The sequence below is a fragment of the Falco punctatus genome (assembly GCF_963210335.1).
Source record: "Falco punctatus genome assembly, chromosome: Z".
NCBI lineage: Eukaryota > Metazoa > Chordata > Aves > Falconiformes > Falconidae > Falco > Falco punctatus.
In genome coordinates, this window is record NC_137586.1 from 77,398,855 (window position 1) to 77,419,321 (window position 20,467).

The 20,467-nt window shown below is 43.7% G+C and overlaps 1 long non-coding RNA gene across 1 annotated transcript; it reads left to right on the forward strand.

Annotated features, from left to right (window-relative positions):
- The first annotated feature begins 1,763 nt into the window (after positions 1 to 1,763).
- On the forward strand, positions 1,764 to 20,182 carry LOC308056655. Its single transcript, XR_013924907.1, has 2 exons — positions 1,764 to 13,151; positions 13,759 to 20,182. It is a non-coding gene; the product is annotated as an uncharacterized lncRNA (long non-coding RNA).
- The last annotated feature ends 285 nt before the right edge of the window (positions 20,183 to 20,467 follow it).

Below are 20,467 nucleotides of genomic sequence, written 5' to 3' on the forward strand. Positions count from 1 at the left end.
AAGAAGTTCATTGCAAAGAAGATTGAATAAAATGGGAAAAGGGCAGAAGATTAAGAAGAAATTATCCTGGAATAGTGGCTATGTCTCTTTTCAAAACACATAGACCTCACCTGCCCCAAGGTTCCCTGGACCCTGTCTCTGGCCTCCTGAGGACAGGTACCTTGCTCATTCTCTGTGGTATCTGATGTGATGCTCTTCTCATCTGCATGTAACTTGTCATTACCACATGAATTAACTAGCTGCACCAGAAAATACTGATTTGAAATCAGGCTGTGACAAATGGGCAAAGGCTACATAAGCGTTCTTGCTTAAAATCTTAAAACTTGCCTGTGTCCAGTGGAAGCAATTACACTGCTGGAAATGTATTGCTTGAAGTACTTAATTGCACAAACTCAGTTCGATAAAGCAAAACACACAAGGTAACAACAGAATCCTTTGATTATGCCAGGTCTTCCATCCTGCTACTTATCACTATCAGTTTGTGTAGGATATTGCCTAACCTAAAATAGTTTGCAAATCTTAAATAGCGTGCATGCATGAATGGCAGATGCATATTAGAAGCAGGAAAGAAGAAAACCAGCTCAAAGGCAAGGGTTCATGTTTGGATCCATCCTTCCTTTCCTCCTCATTAGTATTCTGATTACCCAGCCAAGAGGATGCATTTCCACGAGGCACTTTACGTTTATCAATATTAATTGTAACCGCACAGAGGAGAATGCAATCCCAGCATTAGCAGCTGTTTTCCTACATCGTTAGCTGTGCTATCATATCTTGCTCAAAATGTCTAGCTGCACCTTTATGGGAGTGTGACTAATATTTGCTCTTTAGCAGGGCATCTGTTTTTAATGAATTTTTAAGGGCAATTAGTGACTCAGTGTGTCAGTGAATAGGCTTTGAACATCTAAAAAGAAGTTAAAATCTTGCCTATAGTGTAGTAAATGAAAAGGGTTTAATGGTCCCAGAACAGTTATCAATTGCTTCTATTATCTCATGAATTATTTCTTGCAATTTCTTTTCAAATGTAGTGATCTGGTTCCTCAAAAAACAAAGCTGAGAATGTTCTCCAGGCTGCAACATCTGCTTCAGAAATGAACTGGTCTGTGGCTTGTGGGAACATGCCTTATCACAGGGAGCTGTTCATTGCTAGGAGTGCCAACACAGCTCCAGGTAGAATCAATCACGGAATGATAGAATCCTTTAGGTCAGAAAAAACATTTAAGACCTTTTAGTCCAACAATGAGTCAACAAGATTAGGAGGGGATTAAGGAAGGTGGTAGATTAGCATAACCTGCCTTTAACCTGTGAAATTAAAAGGTCAGAAGATGCTTTGGTGCAGCATGTGTCATTTTCACACGAGCATGTGTTGCCTATAGGGGAGACCGCTGTAAATGGACAAGTGAGATCTTAGAATTAATTCAGGCCTGACCTTATGGCTAGATGAATGTCTTGCACTGCCGCTGCTGACAATTTAATCATTTCAGGTGGAAATGATCTGGAAAAGTACCATTTCTGGAATACTAAAACCATTCATGCAACTTGAAAAACTCTGGACTCTAATGATGTCTTTCCCATACACACAGCTTCAGAACGTGTACTGCAAGTACAGGAAATGAAACTGCATAGAAACATATTCATTTCCTTGCAAGATTCCTTGCTGAGGAATTGGGTTGTTAATACAATTACGCCTTTTTAAGGAAACCTATGGTTAAGGCACATGTTAAAATGTTAAATTTAAGTAAGGCTTTCCTCCTTACTTTCCACCCACCCACCCCACCCCCGCCCCTAATTTGTTTAAAGGAAAAGACTAATTATATGGCTGGAGTTGTTTCGTTGTTTGTTTTTTCTCTTTTCAACACAAAAGTACTAAAAACTTGAAGCCTGGACCTCCCTTAGCTGCAGCAACACTGGGTAATTATTATTAGCACTTCAGCAAGAGATAGCAGAATTGTATCTCTGAAAAAAGAAATCCTTTATGTAACACCACTTGACAGCGTACAGTTTGAACAGATATTTCAGGAAAAGAAATCAGATACAAAGCTGAACTGGTAACTAAAAATCCTTTCCCTTCTATGTTGTTCCCTCTTGACTCTCATCCCTTGCACCATCAGGTTGCAGTGCTGTTGTAGGTAATACAGGGAATTGTATCCTAGAAGAGCCTGTATTTCTAATGTAAAAAAGAAACCAGACAGATTCCCTTTAGAAAGAGAACTGCACTAGCCCAGTTACCCCAATTATCCTTTCCCCCCGCCTCCACCAAAGCAGTTTTGAGTTGCTGCCAGCAGAAAACGGAGCGGATGGGAGCCTTGCACTCTAACTATCCAAAATGCAGAATCTCCACCCGCTTCTGGATCTTCCTGGCTTGCCACAACGAAGTCTACAGAAGAAACTGGTTGTTACACATGCAGGCAACACTGGTAGTACTCCTGCTGGAGTAGCTTTTGTTTTGACTTCCCAAGCCACAACACTCACAGGTGAAGCATGAGTGGTGTGGAAATTATGTCTCAACAGCTTGGGAGGGTGCCACACACAACTGTGGGAACAGTTTCAATAATCCACTTTGATACGAAGACAACTAAGGTTATTCCCAAAGCAATTTAAACAAGAACAGAGCTGCACATGGAGCTTTCTTGGTCCAAAAAACAACATTTAAAATTACTTTTCTTATGGCTACGCTGTTATTCAGCCAGCTGCCACCTAAAATAATAGAAAGGGGTTGGGGGAGAAGACAAGCAAGGCAGAAACAAACGGATGAGGGATAGAAAAGGACAATATTTACCAAGCCTGATTCTGCTACCAGGAACAGGCAAGTGTGCCCCAACCTGGAGACTTTCCACTAGAGCATGAAAGCAGTATCAGCCTGTATGGGAGCAGAGACACACAAGAACTGTACGTGCCAAACTGTTCCCAAAATGATTGTATAATTATAGTTCAATGCATTCAATGAGGTATTAAGGCAGATTCAGTCCTGCTTTCTCCATTCTGTTAAACATTTTGAAATTAGAGTTATTAAAGTCGATTCAGTATGCTTTTCTCCATCCTTCTAAAGGTTTTGAAATTGCATATCTCTTTAGTACTCTTCTAAAGAACACCTGCATACTATCATGTGGAAGGTACTTCTAAAAAGAACAAAATAAAAACACTGTGAATCTGAATTGAATATGGTGCAGAAATCAAAATATACTACCAGAAGAGATCACTAAAACCAGGAGAAAAAATGCACAAAATACCATAACAGAATAATAAAATAAAAAATAAAATCGACATTTTGACACTTTGATTAAAAAACTAGTTTCTCCATGCTTTCACTCCTTTAACCCAGCAATAAATGAATGAATGAATATATGAATCTCTTGGCACTGAGTTAGGAAAACAACCGAGTTCGGGATTACACAGTGATGCTGAAGTGTTCCTCTGCACAGGGTGAGATTTAAGTGTAGATGGACACTTCCCTGAACCCAGATCAAGCATGATGCTATAACTGCACATGGTGCCTGTCCATGAAGTTTGCAAAAAACCAGGTTAGGGGGTTTGTGCTCTTAGAAGGTGCCCAAACGCGGTTTGTAAGGACAGGTTATGCAGCCACCAGTGAGGGAATATTTGGGGGCTGGAGCTGCGCCATGCAGCGTAGTGCACTGAGAAGTGGTTGTCCCATGTTCTGCCTTGTCAGAATGGGTTTGTCAAGCTTCTCAGTGTGGGGAGGCAGTGGTTCCCAATTATTTTACCAAAGTTGTGTGTGTGTGTGTGGTGATGCATTTTCCCCCACTTCCCTGAGCTGCTCTAGGACCACAGGAATCCCTGTTAAACTCTATGTAATGAGCTGGGCGTTTAAGCATCCCTTAATATACAAGCAACTCTTGCACAGCTGAGGTGGGGAGTGGCACGGACCGTACCAGGAACTCCTGTTGCCTGGCCAAGGTGGGAATGAGAGTGGGGATAATCAGTCATCCCCTGACAGCCTTGGAACATGCCTTACCTGAGTGAAATGGTACCATTGTCATTGGAATTTTGAAAAATTATTTACTAGGATTGTGGCCAGAATGGAAATTTATAGATGACTAGAACCTATCAACAGTGGTCCTTTGTGCTGTCCCAGACTGCAGCAGGATGTGACCAGTGTCACCATCTCACCTGGATGCCTCTCAGAGCTTGTGAACACTCACGTCTGCCAAGTTCAGAGGTCCACCACCAAGAGCTGACGACAGAGCCTGGGATGAAAGCCCCAGACAGCAACAACTGCCTCTGGACAAAACCAGGGAACAGCAGCCAGACCTTTCCATCCCAGGTGCTCCCGCCAGCTGATGCAATTGCTGCTGTGGGCTCATCCCATTCCCTGCTGGTCTCCCAGTCCCCATCCCCATCCTGGCCATGGGAGATTATCTAATCCTGGCAGTCGGGCATTGCATGAGGCAGTGACAAGCCACATGACTTGGCACACCTGGTCACAAAGCAATGGGAAAAGTGCTCTGGACAAATAACAAGTCCCCTTCCCTTCCGTCTTCACACGCAAGCTCAACCAAAGATCAAACTTTTAAGGCTTGGGATAATCTGGCTAATTTCCCACCACCACCACTTTTTTTTTTTTTTCCTTCATGTCTGTTTATGATGCTGAGCTCCAGCCAGAAGCAATCTGCTGGAGCACTTCAAGGGAGGCTGTTGTCCCTGGTGTTCAGACCTTGGTCTCTGGCAGCTCAGAAAGGGAAGCCTCACGTACCTACTCCTGCAAGTTCTCTGGCTGGGCTCCCGGCCCCGGCAGCTCCAGCCACGGCTCTGCAGCAGCGCCGGCGAGCCCAGGGAAGAAGGGCTGTCTGCTCACCCAGCTCCTGCACAAAGCGTCATCATCCCCAAGTTCTCAGAAGCAAAGAGAGCCAGATGCCACCATGAAAATGCTGCATGAAAAGTATTTCTCCCTCTCTGCTTTTCTCCCCTTCTTTGAAAGCAGGAGTTCTACTATCTCCTGACATGACTTGTTGCAGCCTACTTGTTCGTAACTATGAGGTCAAAAAAATAAATAAATTCAAGTTAGATTTCTTTTTAAATTAATCATATACCTCCAAGAAAAAAAAAAAGAATATTATGAACCAGATATAAAACCAGCAGAGTTGATGACAGTCTTCATTTTATAACGTCACTGCCATTATGGTTCCTTCATCCTGATAGAGAGCAAACCACAACTGCATTAAGAGAGACCCTGCTCCAAATATTATTTCCAGGGAAATAACATAAAGATGAAAAGTGACTTTCCTGAAGTCTCTTAGCAGCTCAACAAGGTAGAAAAAGAAGCCAAATATGCAGACACTCAGGCCTCTGCCTTCCCGCTGTACCACAAGCAGATCACTACATGATCCCTCATCAAAGAGACCTTTGGTTTTTATTTAGGAAAGAGAAGAGGCTAGCTGCCTCCCTGAGCTTTGCTTATGTGTTTTTCTTCCCCCGACTCTGCAAAGTGATAAATGTCATCAGCTTCCTATTTCTGGAGTTCTTGTTGCAGTGGTGGGCAACTTTTCTAAGACACATTGAGATGCTGTTCTTGCACAGAGCTCTTCTCCTTGCCTTTGGAAGAAAGGATGAGCAAACAACAAGAAAAAAGATTATTTATTTGACTTGGCAAGGCATATCTACCCAGCGATGGTTTCTGAGTGCTTGGGTCTGCTTTCCCACTATCAAGTGGAGGTGGCACAAAGCATCGGCAGAAAGCAGCCTCATGACATCAGCACCAAAAAATACAAGAGAGCTGAAATGGGGGAACAGGGAAATAAATCGGCTGCCGTGGCAGGCACAACTGTATCAGCTACAAAGGCTGGTGACCACAAGTGGGACTTCAGACATTTGCTGAGGCTGGGGTTGGGAAATGAAGACAGTGATTATCTGTGGGGCGAACCCACCATGGGTCTGCGCCTGACTGCCTGAGTGGGGGTTGCTGAGTCATGCTCCACCGTGGGAGGGTTTGCTGCATCATGGTTTACACAGGGCTTCTTCCTGCTGTGCCCCAGCAATTTAACTACACAGGGCTCGGTCCCCACTTCCCCTCCCCACGCCCCCGCCCCCCCCCCCCCCCCCCCGGCCTTTTACTCCAAAGTCTAGCAATCTTCTGGTAGCGAAATAGTGAACATTGCACCTTCATCACATGGCCCCATTGCATTTTCCCTGTGCGTTGTTTGCTAAAGAATCAGCTGCAGAAAATTGCCAAAGGAAAGAACTGGCTCTTGTGTCATGCTGTGCATTTGAAATACTCAGCGAACATGGAGTACACCACAGCACGAGGTCAGTGAAGAGGCACTGGGGCTCACTCCTCTTCGTTAGTGAGGGTAACTTTAAAGAAAGGAATTAAACTGCTTAATACATAGCTGGTTTCCATCTTGACACTTCACAAAAGCAAACAAGTTCCCTATCACTGGCCATCCATGGTCAGAGTTACTGCACCACAGAATCGGATATGGTCTCCCCTCTCCTGCAGCACCAAGCAAGCGTGAGGGCTGCTCTGAAGAGGGCTGCACCCTTCTGCATCTCCATCAGGCACTGGCAGTGTTGGAGCCAGGGACAGTTTTCAGTGATTGGATTCACCTTGGCAAATGCAGCACTGCAGCAAAGCATATAATCCATCCACAACAGTGACCTTAAATTCCCAGAGGTCCTTCTCTTAATAAAAAGTGCATACTGATCGTGTCTGGAGGCAGCTGAAGCTGACTGCCCTTCTGTTTCAATACAGCAGGCAAGCTGAAGTTTAACTGTGCAAGCTTTGAAACACTAGTCCAGCGCACAAAACATTGTTTCATGGTTTTAGTGATTGCATGGCTGTAACAATCAAATGTACTTAATATTTGTGAGTAAATGTGCATTGTCTGATTCAGTTTTGAAGACAGACACTCATTTCTAAGGTGGTAACCTGCACATGACAGGCACTTGCATCCAGCTGTTAGTCCCTGGAGCCAACCTGGACCAAACCTATCTAAGCTGTGCTGATCCCTCAGGTATCAATATTTATGAGCCTAGTCCATTTTCAAAAGTCTTTTGGGAAAGAGTCCTCTGGCTATCCCATGATGCTTGAATTCTTCAGTGGTGGTTTGCAGGAGGTAAGTAACCAGCACCAGGAAACAAGTTCAAAGTTGAAACATGAACTGATGGCAAACAAAAGAAGACTGCAGCTGGAGGAGCTGAGGATAAGGAGTGCTTTTCTATGTCTGCCAGGTGTGTTCATATTAAACTGATACAACAGAATAGCAAAGGAGGTGAAGGGGGAAATTTAGGGCCAAACTCTCCTCTGAATTGCAGGATGGTGTCTACTGCAACAACCCTGAGAGATCTTGGATGTGTCTTACGAGGCTGGAACTGTGCAGAAAAGAAAAAAAAATATAAATAGAGAGTTCCTGGTTCTCCCCACTTCCACGGTAGCTCAGCAAAGCTTGCTCTGTGATTCAGGTCATTCTGACTCTCATTATCTGCACACTTGAAACCAACATGTGCCAGCATTTCTATCAAAAGATGCACTCCTGCCTGCCCTGAAGGCCCTTGTCGTGCAGTCAACCCGGCAAAGAGACTGATCAAGCGGAAAACAAACAAGCAAAAGGGTCCATCTGAACCTGTACCGCTTCTTTGAGTGATTTGCTCAGTGTTCACAACAATCCTGGTGTCAGCATCAGAGGTACAAGATGCGGGACCCAGCAGCAGGATTTCTTCATGCAGCACTGCTAGCTTATGCAAAATATGAGCGTATGTGACATTGCAGCTGGAGACCCCTGGGCTGCAGATAAAACCAGGAGAGGCTGAGCGTTCCTTGTGCCTCCTGCAAGCTGGTGTATGTTGAGAGCCAGCCCCATCTGACGGACACCCTGTGGATGGGGACATGGACCCCACTGCCTGGTCCCCCACCACATCTCTGACAGTTGAGCTGTGATTGCACCTGCCAAATGAAGAGTCTTGAGGAATATTTCCACATGTCAGAGCTCTGTGGCAGATGCTGTGAAGCTGCTTGAGTTGGGGCTGCCTGTGGCAAACAGCTGCCCCTGGCAGGTCAAAGCATCCTGGCTGGCCCGTTCCCAGCACAGGAACAATGGGGACAGCTGCTCTGCTCCATCCAGTATCACGGTCTGGAAACCAACCTGCATGGTTTTATTGTGTAAGTATGAATGCTGTCCTCAGGTCTGCTTCATTTGCTACTTTTTGTACTACTTGCCAGGCAGGTGTTTTTAAACACTTGCTGGTAATGCCAGCTTTTTGGAAATGGTCTTTTGTCTGTCCTGTATCTAAAATCCTCTGCTTCTCTGATCTGATAGATAGTTTCAGCAAAAACATAAAAAATTAAAGCAGTAACCAAAACTTGCCTACTTGCAGACCATAACCCCACCCATAATACATCTTTATCAAATGTAGAACAGCTGACCCAAGATAAGAGGTGCTTTCTCCTCTGAAAACCACAACCAGCCTCATTTTTCCCCCACTTCAGAATCATAATTCACACAGTGGCTCCATAAAGACACTTGTTTGACTTTTATTCCAGCTTCCCATGTTGTCAATGGTGTGTACCTCTGCAGTGCAGCCTTTTCATTCCCATCTCTTCGAGACAATGGGTTTTCATCAACTGCTCCATCAGTGGCTGTCAGGTCATGCCAGTGCATTGGAATAACAACAGGCAATGGGGAGAGAAAGGCATCAGGTCATGCTAGACAATCCTGTTGCTGGCAGGGAGTTGCGTGTATGATTCTTATAGAGTATCTCCCAGAAATAAATGCTTACAGGCAGATTTATTTTCCAAGGGAAAAAAAGCACTTGCCTTTAGCAAACAGAGACACAACTTGTCCTTTTTGAGTCTTTGCCTAGATGCTCTGCACCTGAGGCTTCCCCTGCTGACTCTCGATGCAAGGACACACAAAACCTGTTGGAATCAGACCTGTCCTTCATGGCAGGAAAGTAGAACCCAAATGGTGAAATACAGCCTATCATTCATATACACTTGTACATGTTTGAAGGAGCCAGTATTTCATTTCCGCACCAGCCCTGGACTTTGCATTTTTGTCGGCAGATCAAAGCTACCATTAACACGGCTCCATGTCCCTCAGCTTCTCTGTTAACAACTACAGCTTTGGTGGTTTGCTATAGATAGCAGGTCACTATTAAATCAGACTAATTGCTTAATTATTAAAGTAAACATTCTTAAAGTAAAAGCTGCCAAGGATTTAACTTTGTTCTCTGCTCAAGAGCTTTCTCTTTGGATATGTTTTCCTCTGCGAAAAACAATGTATGTTTGCTAGCAGATGAGGTTGGCAAAGAGCATTTATTCTATTACTTTTTGTGTTGCTGTCTGCTTTCATAAACCACACATGGCAGGTAGTCTCCAGCTAATTACTGTTATTGAACATTTGTACATGAAAACTTCCTCAGCTATGCAGCATATAATGCAGTCTGACAATAGACTTCTGAAAGGCAACATCTTCTCTACTAAATGCCTCAGCCACAAGGACCAGAAAAATTAAATTGCCATCATGTTAAACCCAAACCAATTTACTACATAGCCAAGAGTTTTTAAAGCAGTTGGCTCAGTTAATGCCAGTTAGTGCTACAGTCCCTAAGCAAGAATCAGTTTCACTAAATTCAAATCAATATTAAGCATCACATGTTTTTTGTTCAAGAATGATACACTTCTGCACATTTTTGCCTTTCTTAGGACTTTCATTAGCCAAACGGACCATGCTAACCTCTCCCCAGCTGAGCTATGTGTGAAGAGGTTTGTCCTCACCCTGAGATGAAACATCAGCTGTTGGAGCACCCATTCTTTAGCAGCCTGTTTTTATCCAGTACATTACATTACATGTAAAGCAAACACTGATATCTCTGAGTATGCATACAATTTATTCCCTGTGTGCTAAACCAACACTGCTCTTATGGATCTAGGAGTTAAGAGTCCTGAGCTGCTATATATCTCCTCTCTATGTCCAAGGTAGGGAGTATAGTGGAAACAAGTAATTTTTAAAATACCGGCTTACCATGGCATAGACATAGTGTCATTGTAGGCGTAATGAAGATAAAACAGCAACACAAGAAACCTTGAAGCAAACTCCCAGCTGAACAGAGATACTGACACCTTATGCACAGAACATATGAAGCTATAAAGGGCCAGTCCTTTGCCAGGCACACCAGGAGGCATCTCCTTTACCACCCTTTCCCGTCCAGTCTACAGACTTGGCTTTGTGAATGGCAGGCTTTGCACTCTGCGGGTGCTGTAACTTCTGAGCAGGTGCAAATACTCCTAGAGCCTCTCCTGCTTCATGCTAGCCAGCTGTAGATGCACTGCATCTTCAAAAAAAAACCTGAAACAAAACATAACAGAAAATTCAGTATATCAGAAAGTCCTGTACAGGACGCTGGGTCTGCAGCTTGGCTTTCTCATGTTTCACAGCTGGTTTCTAGCCACTCTGGTCACCTTCAGTATTTACCTTTTGCACCAAATTCTCCCAAAAGAGAGAGATGGATATTGACAAATACTTGCAATATATATCACACAAATGAATCACCCTGTTGATCTCGGCATGAGCCAGGTAGCCACATATTCTGTGTGGGATGGTGACATCTTTATTTAGTGATAGACAACTGGAAGGGCTAGGGAAACCCCACCAGAGGATGTGAGCTGATCGTAGAGGCTGTTGGAATTAACCTGTGCCAGATCTTGGTACCGTGACTTCTGAGTGGTAACTGATGTGCTCAATCAGAAGTGGTCAGATTGAATGTGATATTAGAAAATATTCCTCAAGGTAGGTGGGTAACCTCCTTCTACTCATGCAGGGAGGCATGGCTGCCTGAATGTGTGGAGATATGCCATACCACCCACAGTCCTTGCCATCCCCTCTGGATGCAGCTTGGCAGTGGCTGACTGCTGCATCCTTCCCGGGCATTGTGGGAGGTCAGGCATTAATCTGCTTTTCCTGCAAGATGCCTCAGCGGGTTGCTCATGGCTTGTGCTACCAGAGCCGTATTAGGAAGCACACATCTGCTAGTGAACCTGTCCTCCTTTTCTCCTTTAGTGCTGGTGTTGGAGGGAGATGATGTTTTGGCTACACTTTTGTGTAAATTGTCATCTGTTCCTTGGGTAGCCTGTGAGGGATGGCACAAAACAGCTATATGTGTGCTGCAAATCCTCTGCTCCGATGACGGTATCTCACCCCTGGAGATGCTGCCATGCAGCTCACGTGGAGTGGCATGAAGGTGGCCGCCACGCCAGCTCAAAGGACCCATCTGGCCACCACACCATGGGCACTGACTGTCCCCTTTCCTCTTCTCCATCGGGACACCCTGGGCTTCCTCCGAGCTGCCACTTTGTCATGGGCAGCTAAAAGGAAAAAGCATCAATACTGCTTGTGGCTGCTTGCACCGAGTCACACCACAGCAGCTTTGGGTGATGCATTTCAATGCAAAGGCATGAATCAATGGGAAGGAAAAAAGTTCGTAAGTCCCAGGTTTAGGAAGGGCAACTGCTGCATACTGAACCTAGTGAAAATCCACGAGGAACTGATGCTGAAAGCGTTTCTGTAAGTCTGGGACAGTATCTTGTGCTCCACAACTCATCTACCAAAGCAGGGTCTCTGGCTGCCCTAGCATTGTGATGCGGCACCACTGCTGAGCTCGGTGTTGGCACACCTCCCATGGGATGGACTGCCTGCCACCCGCCACTGCAGCCATCGCTTCTGAGAGCACACCTCCTGCTTCCTGGTCCAGCTACCCAAGCTGCCCCTTTGCAGCAGAATTTCTGTGTCTTTAAGTACTGACAAGAATTTTAAGCAACTTCGAGGTCAATTTTGCTTCAGGAATGAATAAATAAATGATGGTATTTAACATAATTAATGTGGCCTGAAGCCAACACAAATATTAGAAGAGATCTGTAGACCCACAAAGCTACAAAATGCAAACGGTATGAGAAGCTCTGCGTTGCCATCAATGCAAATTCTACTGCACACCAACCTCTACCAGTCTCCGACAGCTGTCCTTTTTGGAAACAGCAATTCTATGCTTCACTCATTTAAAAAAAACCCCACATTTAACTTGACAGCAGCATGAACTGACACCCAGGTGCGAGGCACATGTGTATAACCTTGTACAATGTACATGCACCTTGTAGTGCAATGCTCCTTTGCTCCCTACAAATGTTAAATGGCATTCTGGAACAAGATAAAATGCAGTTCTTTCCCCAAGTCTGTGTTTTCTGATGATACATGTTATCTGTGTCATAATCTTCAAAGATCAGTGTCTATAGGCTGAAGAAAAGTCCCTGAGAGGCAAGTTTGCAATAATACCTGTGTACCTTCATTTAAAATAATATGGCTTGTCTATTTAATAATGATTTTGTGACAAAATTTACTTTTCCAATTGAGTTGTTTACCTATTATTAACACTATACTTACTTAGGCATTAACACCTCAGGACTGGATGACATTTTAAAGTGTTCGTTTCAGAACATGTTTAATAATCTGGGTTTTTTTCTCTCCAATAAATACCCAAAAGATCTATTTGGAATTTAGGCTGCAGTCTCAGGCAATTCAAGTCAATAACAAGGAATGAAAATGACAACCTGTCGTAATGATTTAATAGTTAATTTTTATTCCCTCTATATTAATTGGATGACTTAGGTCCCTGGGGTGTTTTTTTCATTACCTGTGATCACATAGGAGGTAACCTGTAGTACAGATGCCTGCCTACAAGATGTTACCCAAGTGCAAGGGGTCCGCAAAGCTGGAGGTGTGCAGGGCTGAATGCAGTTCTCCATGCAGCAGAGAGTATCTTCTGCCTGTGAAAGATTAACTCACAATTTGCCCAGGAAAAATAATTTGCTTAATTGTGAAAACATACTGGGATCACTCCCTGAAGTATGTGGTCTGCAACCAGCATGAAATTCCTGATAAAGAGGGAAAAAAGGCATTGGGGTTGTGAATTTAATCTGACATTTCTCTCTGTATTTGGGGGCAGAAATTCCATGTCTCACTTGGATTTAGCCCAAAACTACAACCACATTGGAAGAAATAGAAAACTTTGGGAGAAAAAATATTTTAGTGCACAAAAGCATGTATTATTTGGGAATGATGAGACTCTTAAAAATATATCTTTGCCACCTTCTAACACTCTTTGAAAAAAACTTTAAGATTTTTATATGTTCTTAGCATACAACTGACGTGCGGAAAGCAGACTCCACGATCTGTAAGATTGTAAAGTAGGTATGTTTATTCAGCGCTGGGCAGCACGGGGGAGTAGTCTCGCCAAAACCGTGCGCGCCTGACACGAAAACTTGCTCTGTTTTTATAAGACAACTCATTACATATTCATAATATGATGTAATGCGCCTATACATATGCATTACCTATCCCCGCTTTGTATTAAAATTAGTTCTGCAAGTCATTTCCATATCTCTCTCCTGACTGAGTTTGCGCAGTGTCCCCTGGTGGTGGTCGTCAGGGGTCCTGAGGATGAAGGCAGGTGAGTCTTCCTCGTGACCCCCACATCTGGCGCAGGCTCAGTAACGTCCTGCTCTTTGTCCAAACCGCAGAACCAGCTTTGGCTTGTTCTTGCAAGGTTGTAATCTTTCTTTGGACTTATATGGTCATAAAGCTGGACTTATATGGTCATGAAGCCCTTTACTCCCGTACACCTTATCACAGTACCCAAGCAAACCGTGTAAGATTTGGCAAACAGCTTAAATTTTACAACTTTTACCCTAAACAGCTAAACAGACTATTACAATTGTTAAACTCTACCCTATCTCTCTCACAACCTCCATATAAGATTAGTACATGGCAGGCCAAGGGTGCTTTACTATGATTTTAACGCTATACCAACCGTAACAAAAACCATTTGATTCCTGGGGGCTGCTGCAATTCAAGGACTGATCCTTCATGGCACCCAGACTTAAAATTCAGTGTCAGAGTTTATCTTCAACACACTTTGTTTATACAAACAGTGAAGGTAATGAATTATACAATGATATATCTGTCTTAACATTTAAATAAATGAATTTATCTTTTCATTGAAATATCACTTGTAGGAGAGAAATACTAGTGAATACAGTTAGGGAAAACCTCGAGAGGTCTCCCAAACCTGGCTTCCCAGCAGGATGCCTCTCCCACAGGGGCTGCTGTAGACATGGTGCTCTGAAGATAAGCACAGGAAAGGTCCGTGTTTTGCGAACCTCTGACCGTCCTCATTGGCGTTGTGAGAAGTCTCTTCTTATGGTCCATATCCTTCTTGCATTTGCTGCCCAAAATACAGTGCTTGAGCTCCAATGAGATCAAATAATCTCTTCATATGCTACAGAAAACGCATCCGTCCATGCATTCCACTATCAAGGCACAACTCATTCCCATATATCTCACATCATCTTTTTCTATCAATATTCAAGAACGCCTCAGCAGCAATAGCATTTGAGTATCATTTGAAATCACCTATTTAGGAGTTGACAATGCATGTTGTCCGCAGTTACCATATCCTACCTTCTACAGCAAAAGCTACTTCAGCAAAGTGTGTTGTGAGAGATCCAACAGCCAGGAGAAACCTGGGAATTTCTGGAAGGATCACAGGTTCAGCCATGGGAAATGTAGTGAAAAAAGCTGCTTATGGAAATAACATGCATGGTGCACAAGGGGCATGAACCCTTCACTCTCACAGGAACAACCTCTCACCAGGCTTAATTCCGAAGTGTGAAATTAACACTCTCTTGTGTCATGCTAAACATGTTTCCAACCTTTTCCTGAACTGCTCTGTTTTAATTAGGTGTAATGCTTATATGTGACAATGCTGCAGGCACAGGAAGAAAAGAAAGTACAAGCATTTCTACAAAATGGAGTATAAGTTTCCAAGACAACAGATCTTGCAGGCTTCTCCACCTTCATTTTTATAGTAAGTAATTGGAAAAAAAGTGGTAGACATACTTAGAATGAAAAAAATTACAAAGCTGGAGTAAGCCACAGGGAAGACAAATCTTTATTCAGTAAATGCGGAAGCAGGACTGCCTTTGGTCTTTGTCCTTAGACCTACCCAGCACATAATATGCCAGATATTTCAGTGTGGAAATTACTCCAAAAGGTTTTCGTTGAGAAACAGGTGATTAAAAACTGAGCAGACAGGATAGGAGACAGAAAAATATAAGGAATGTCAAAGAAAAAGCATATCAGATAGCTCATTTTATATTTTCTTGTATTTCAAAACCTAGAGATTTTCAAATAAATCGCAAAGGAAAAGATGCTTTACAGTAAAGAAGTAAACATCTTTTAAAGCAATCAACAAATAAACTATGAAGTTAATTACCACAAGATATCAATCAAGAAAAAACCTGCAAGAAGGAGGAAATTATTATGTATATAGTAGTATATTAGCATTTATACTAGGATGAAAACAGGCAGATTATATGAATCTTGAAGATTCAAGGCAGAAGATCGGATTTGCCCAAGCCTACCCTTCTGCTGCTGGGTTTCTACCCTGGTGCTCAAATCATGGATTGCTTTTTCTGTCAGGAACAAAGATGCCTTGCAAAATGGGTGAGCCAATCTGAATTGCAGCCATTATACATCTGGGCAAATTTTCTTACAAAGATTTTTAGCACAGTTTTGGCTGCAACAGGGATGTCAGAATTAGGCCCATTTAGAATTTTTTAGCGCAAAGTACAAAAAAACAAACAAAAAGCAAGATTTTCAAACCAATTATATAAGGCCTTACATATTCCTACCTTACATATTCCTATCAGAAATGTTTCACAAACATTCTCTACAAGTGCACAGTAACTTTAGCAAGCCTTTGTCATTTTGCATATATCAAGAAATTGTGAGCTGCGCCTTCGTTTCAGTTATGTTCAGTTGCAGCCCCTTGATGTTAGTATCAGTCTTAGACACTTCTACATATTCTGAAAATAAAAGGAATAAAATGTACCCCCCAAAATAGTAAGGTATGATTCTTCTAAAAATCTGACTCAAATATGATCACAAAATGACAGTAAGCAGTGGTGTTAGCAAACACTGGTTAGGTAAAGCTTTGAAAATTAGGTAGTTTATTTAGAATATGTTACAAAAAATTCTTAAAGTAAAACTTCTTGAGTATAGAAATGCTGGTTTTGAATATTTAAATATTTATTTTTCCAGTGTGGTTGCTTTATCTTTAAAAGCTGTCATGTGAACTAGATTTTTAAGTGGTTTGTTGATAAATCATTCACTCAGTGAAGGCTGGCACAGAGCTTACATGGATCATTCCATACTCTTGCACTGAACTGTCTAATGAAAAGTTTTCCATCTTTTGGGTTCCATCTTTGTAACTGCAGATCAAGTTTATTTTGCTTATATGAATAATGCATTGCAACTTTCATCTTGTGTCCTTCAGTGTATGTCAGAGCAATTTACAAGATAAAGTACAGAATCTACAAATATGCACAAGTTTAACATCATGCACAAGAGAAGTCAGGCAAAAGCTCCTGCTGTGTAGAAATGTATAGAGGTGTCATATCTAACATCTTAACTAGTGTGCTAGCAGAAAAATAAAGATAATGTTTTTATGTAGCCAGCACTGGCTCAGATCCTCCATGCCTATACATCTGTTTTTCCACACAATAGCAAAAAAAGAAAATTTAAAAATTCTTGCAAGCATTTCTTGGTGTGGCCTCCTCCTGATCCTATGCTTTATCTTCCCAGCCAGGGAAGATCTACCTGATCAGGAAAACTGAGCAGATGAAGCCCTCTATAGACAGACAGGAGCAGCCTCACGTTCACAAGCCCTGGTCCTCATGGGGGACTTCAGCCACCCCGGTATCTGTTGGAGGGGCAACATAGCAGGGCATAGCAATCTAAAAGGTTCTTGAAATGTGTTGACAATAGCTTCCTTCTCCTTAGAGGAGCCAATGAAGAGAGGTGTCATGTTGGACCTTATTCTTACCAGTGAGGAGGGGCTGGTGGGGGATGTGAAGTTCAAGGGCAGCCTTGGCTGCAGTAGCCATGAAATAGTGGAGTTCAAGATGCTTAAGGACAGCGAAGAGGGCACACAGCAAGGTCCCTGCCCTGGTCGTCAGGAGAGCAGAGTTTGGCCTCTTCAGGGATCTGCTTGGTAGAGTCCCATGAGGTAAAGCCCTGGAGAGCTGAAGGGCCCAGGGCATCTTGTTGATATTCAAGGATCACCTCCTCCAAGCTCAGGAGTGATGCGTCCCAACAAAGAGGAAGGGCAAAAGCACCAGAAGGCTGCATGGGTGAACAAGGAGCTCCTGGACAAACTCAGACGTGGAAAGGAAGCCTACAGAGGGTGGAAGCAAGGACAAGTAGCCTGGGAGGAATACAGAGACATTGTCCAAGTCTCCAGGGATCAGGTTAGGAAAGCAAAAGCCCTGACAGAATTAAATCAGGCCAGGGACATCAGGGACAACAAGAAAAGCTTCTATAGGTATGTCAGTGATAAAAGTAAGGCAAAAGGAAAATGTGGGGCCCTCTCCAGTAGGAAGCAGCAAACTTGGTTACATGGGACATGAAAGCTGAGATACTCAACAACATTTTTGCCTCAGTCTTCTCTGGCAAGTGCTTTAACCGTGCCACCCAAGGCACAGAAAGCAAGGACTGGGACTGGGAGAATGAAGAACTGTGCACTGTAGGAGAAGATGAGATTTGAGACCGTCTAAGGAACCTGAAGGTGCACAGGTCCATGGGACCTAATGAGATGCATCCATGGGTCCTGAGGGAAATGGCAGATGAAGTGGCTAATATCCATCATATTTGAGAAACTGTGGCAGTCCAGTGAAGTTCCCACAGACTGGAACAGGGGAAATATAACCCCCCTTTTAAAAAAGGGAGAAAAGGAAGGAAGACCTGGGGAACTATAGGCCGGCCAGTCTCACCTCTGTGCCCAGCAAGATCATTGAGCAGATCCTCCTGGAAACTATGCTAAGGCACATGGAAAATAAGGAGGTGATTGGTGACAGCCAACATGGCTTCACGAAGGGCAAATTTGCCTGACAATCTGGTGGTCTTCTATAACAGGGTTACAGCATTGGTGGGTAAGGGAAGAGCAACTGAAGTCATCTACCTGGACTTGTGCAAAGCATGTGCCACTGTCCTGCATGACATCCTTGTCTCTAAACTGAAGGCTTGAAAGGTGAGCCTGTGCAAACCTCATGAAGGTCAACAAGGCCAAGTGCAGGGACATGCATGGAGATCAAGGCAATCCCAAGCACAAATACAGTCTGAGAGGAGAATGGAATGAACCCTGAGGAGAAAGACTTGAGGGTGTTGGTTGGCAAGAAGCTCAACACGACTCAGCAATGTGTGCTTGCAACCCAGAAAGCCAGCCATACCCTAGGCTGCATCACCAGCAGCATGGCCAGCAGGTCAAGGGAGGGGCTTTCTGCCCCTCTGCTCTGGTGAGACTCCACATGCAGTGCTGCATCCAGCTCTGGGGCCCACACCATAAGAAGGACATGGACCTGTTGGGGGAAGTCCAGAGGAGGCCATGAAGATGATCAGAGGCTGGAGCACCTCTCCTATGAAGACAGGCTGAGAGAGTTGGGGTTGATCAGCCTGGAGAAGAGAAGGCTCTGAGGAGACCTTATAGTGGCCTTCTAGTAGCTAAAGGGGCCAAAAACAAAGCTGGAGAGGGACATTTTACAAGGGCATGTAGGGATAGGACAAGGGGAATGGCTTTACGCTGAAAGAGGGGAGACTGAGATCAGGTGTAAGGAAGGAATTCTCCCCTGTGAGGGTGGTTAGCCACTGGCACAGGTTGCCTGGAGAAGCTGTGGGTGCCCCATCCCTGGCAGTGCTCAGAGCCAGGCTGGATGAGGCTTGGAGCAACCTGGGCTGGTGGGAGGTGTCCCTGCCCATGACAGTGGGGGTTGGAACTAAACAGTCTACAAAGTCCCTTCCAACCCAAACCATTCTGTGATTCTTAAACCTGAAGCATCATGCCAGATCTGCAAGAATGTGTTTTGCAGTTGTTCGGAGAAGTGTGGCACATGCTGCATGTTGCCTGAGTGAAGGTACTTTTTTGTTTGTTTCTTTTTTTTTTTTTTGGTCTTCTCCAGCATCTTCAGATAAGCAAAAGGGCTGTGATTTCACATGTCACCCAAGCAAGGCAGCTGTCTCCCTGTCAGCTCACCAGGATGAGATGCTGCCTGTTGAGATCCTGGACTATATAGTGCTTATTTCGGCAGGGATCACTGGAGATGGCCAGCACTCAGGGCAGGGCCACCTCCAGCAGGTTGCTCAGGGATGTGTCCATCAAGGTTTGGACATCTCCAAGAATGGAGATGCCCCAACCTGACTGGGGCTGACCCTAAGGCTGTCAGTGATGACAGCACTGGGTAAGCCAGGGTGATGCCTACCACATATATTTAGGGTTTTTTTACAGCTAGTGAGTCCCAGGAGAGCTGGCAGCAGGGGTTCTTCTGTCCTGGCAGGAACAAGCTTATTTGGAGGTGGATATGGTGGCTACCAGGCCATTTGAAGACTGCTGCCTGACTGAGTATGAAAAACCATGGCTGTCCTTATCGAACTCTAAAGATTGGGACATAATCTACAAGGTACCTGGAGTGATCCTTCCTCCCCTGGAGAACCCTCTGTAGTTTTATGTTCTGCATCTCAAGCGTATCACAAGCCAGCTGAAGAAGTCTCACTGCAAGCATAGTCAGAAATATGGGAAACACGACTTAGAAGGAAAGACTGGAAGAAATAGGACTGTCTAGCCTGGAGGAAAGAGAAAGGAGAAATGGTTAGAAACTTCTAAACCCTCCAAGCCTGTTACAAAGAAGAAGACAGCAATGAGACTTCTCTCTCTGTGGTGGGCAGGATAAAAAACATTGGATTTAGGGTCAAGGAGATTCAGGTCAAACATTAAGAAAAGCTTTCTACGGGCAAGACATGCAGTGAAACCTCTTCAACAGTAGGTCAGAGAGGACCGAGTTGTTTTGCTGCTCCCACCAGCCAGGGGAAAGCTGGACCCGTGGGTCCCCTCCAGCCTAAGCACTCTTTCCTTCTCCCAAGTGACAAGCAACAAAAAAAAAAAAAAAAAAAAAAAGCAGAAAACCAAAGAAGCCCCATTGTATTCCCTTTCTATCAGCCAGCAATCTAGGTAGATAAATGCCAAGCAGGCATACCTGGAGAAGAAAAATATTCTAACAACAGCTTGACTACCAATGTAAGTGGGTGCAGGTGTACTTCAGAAATCAGGGCAAAGAATTTTCTGCCATATGTTACACATGGGAAAAAATAAAAAAAGGAAGAAAAAAAAAAAGAAAAAGGAACTTAGATCAGTATATTGTGAAAAATAATGTGCACGTTGCTGTTATCCCATGTAGTTAAAAAAAATATTGAGGTGAATGCACATTCGTAAGAAACTCATACACCTACCAGGGATTTAACTTCATATACTTGAATTTGCACATATAAATTCTCATGTATTAACATTTTGTAAACCACCTTTTGAGCATACACCTGACTTAATGAACTTGTGAAAACTCATCTGAAAAGAAAAACTG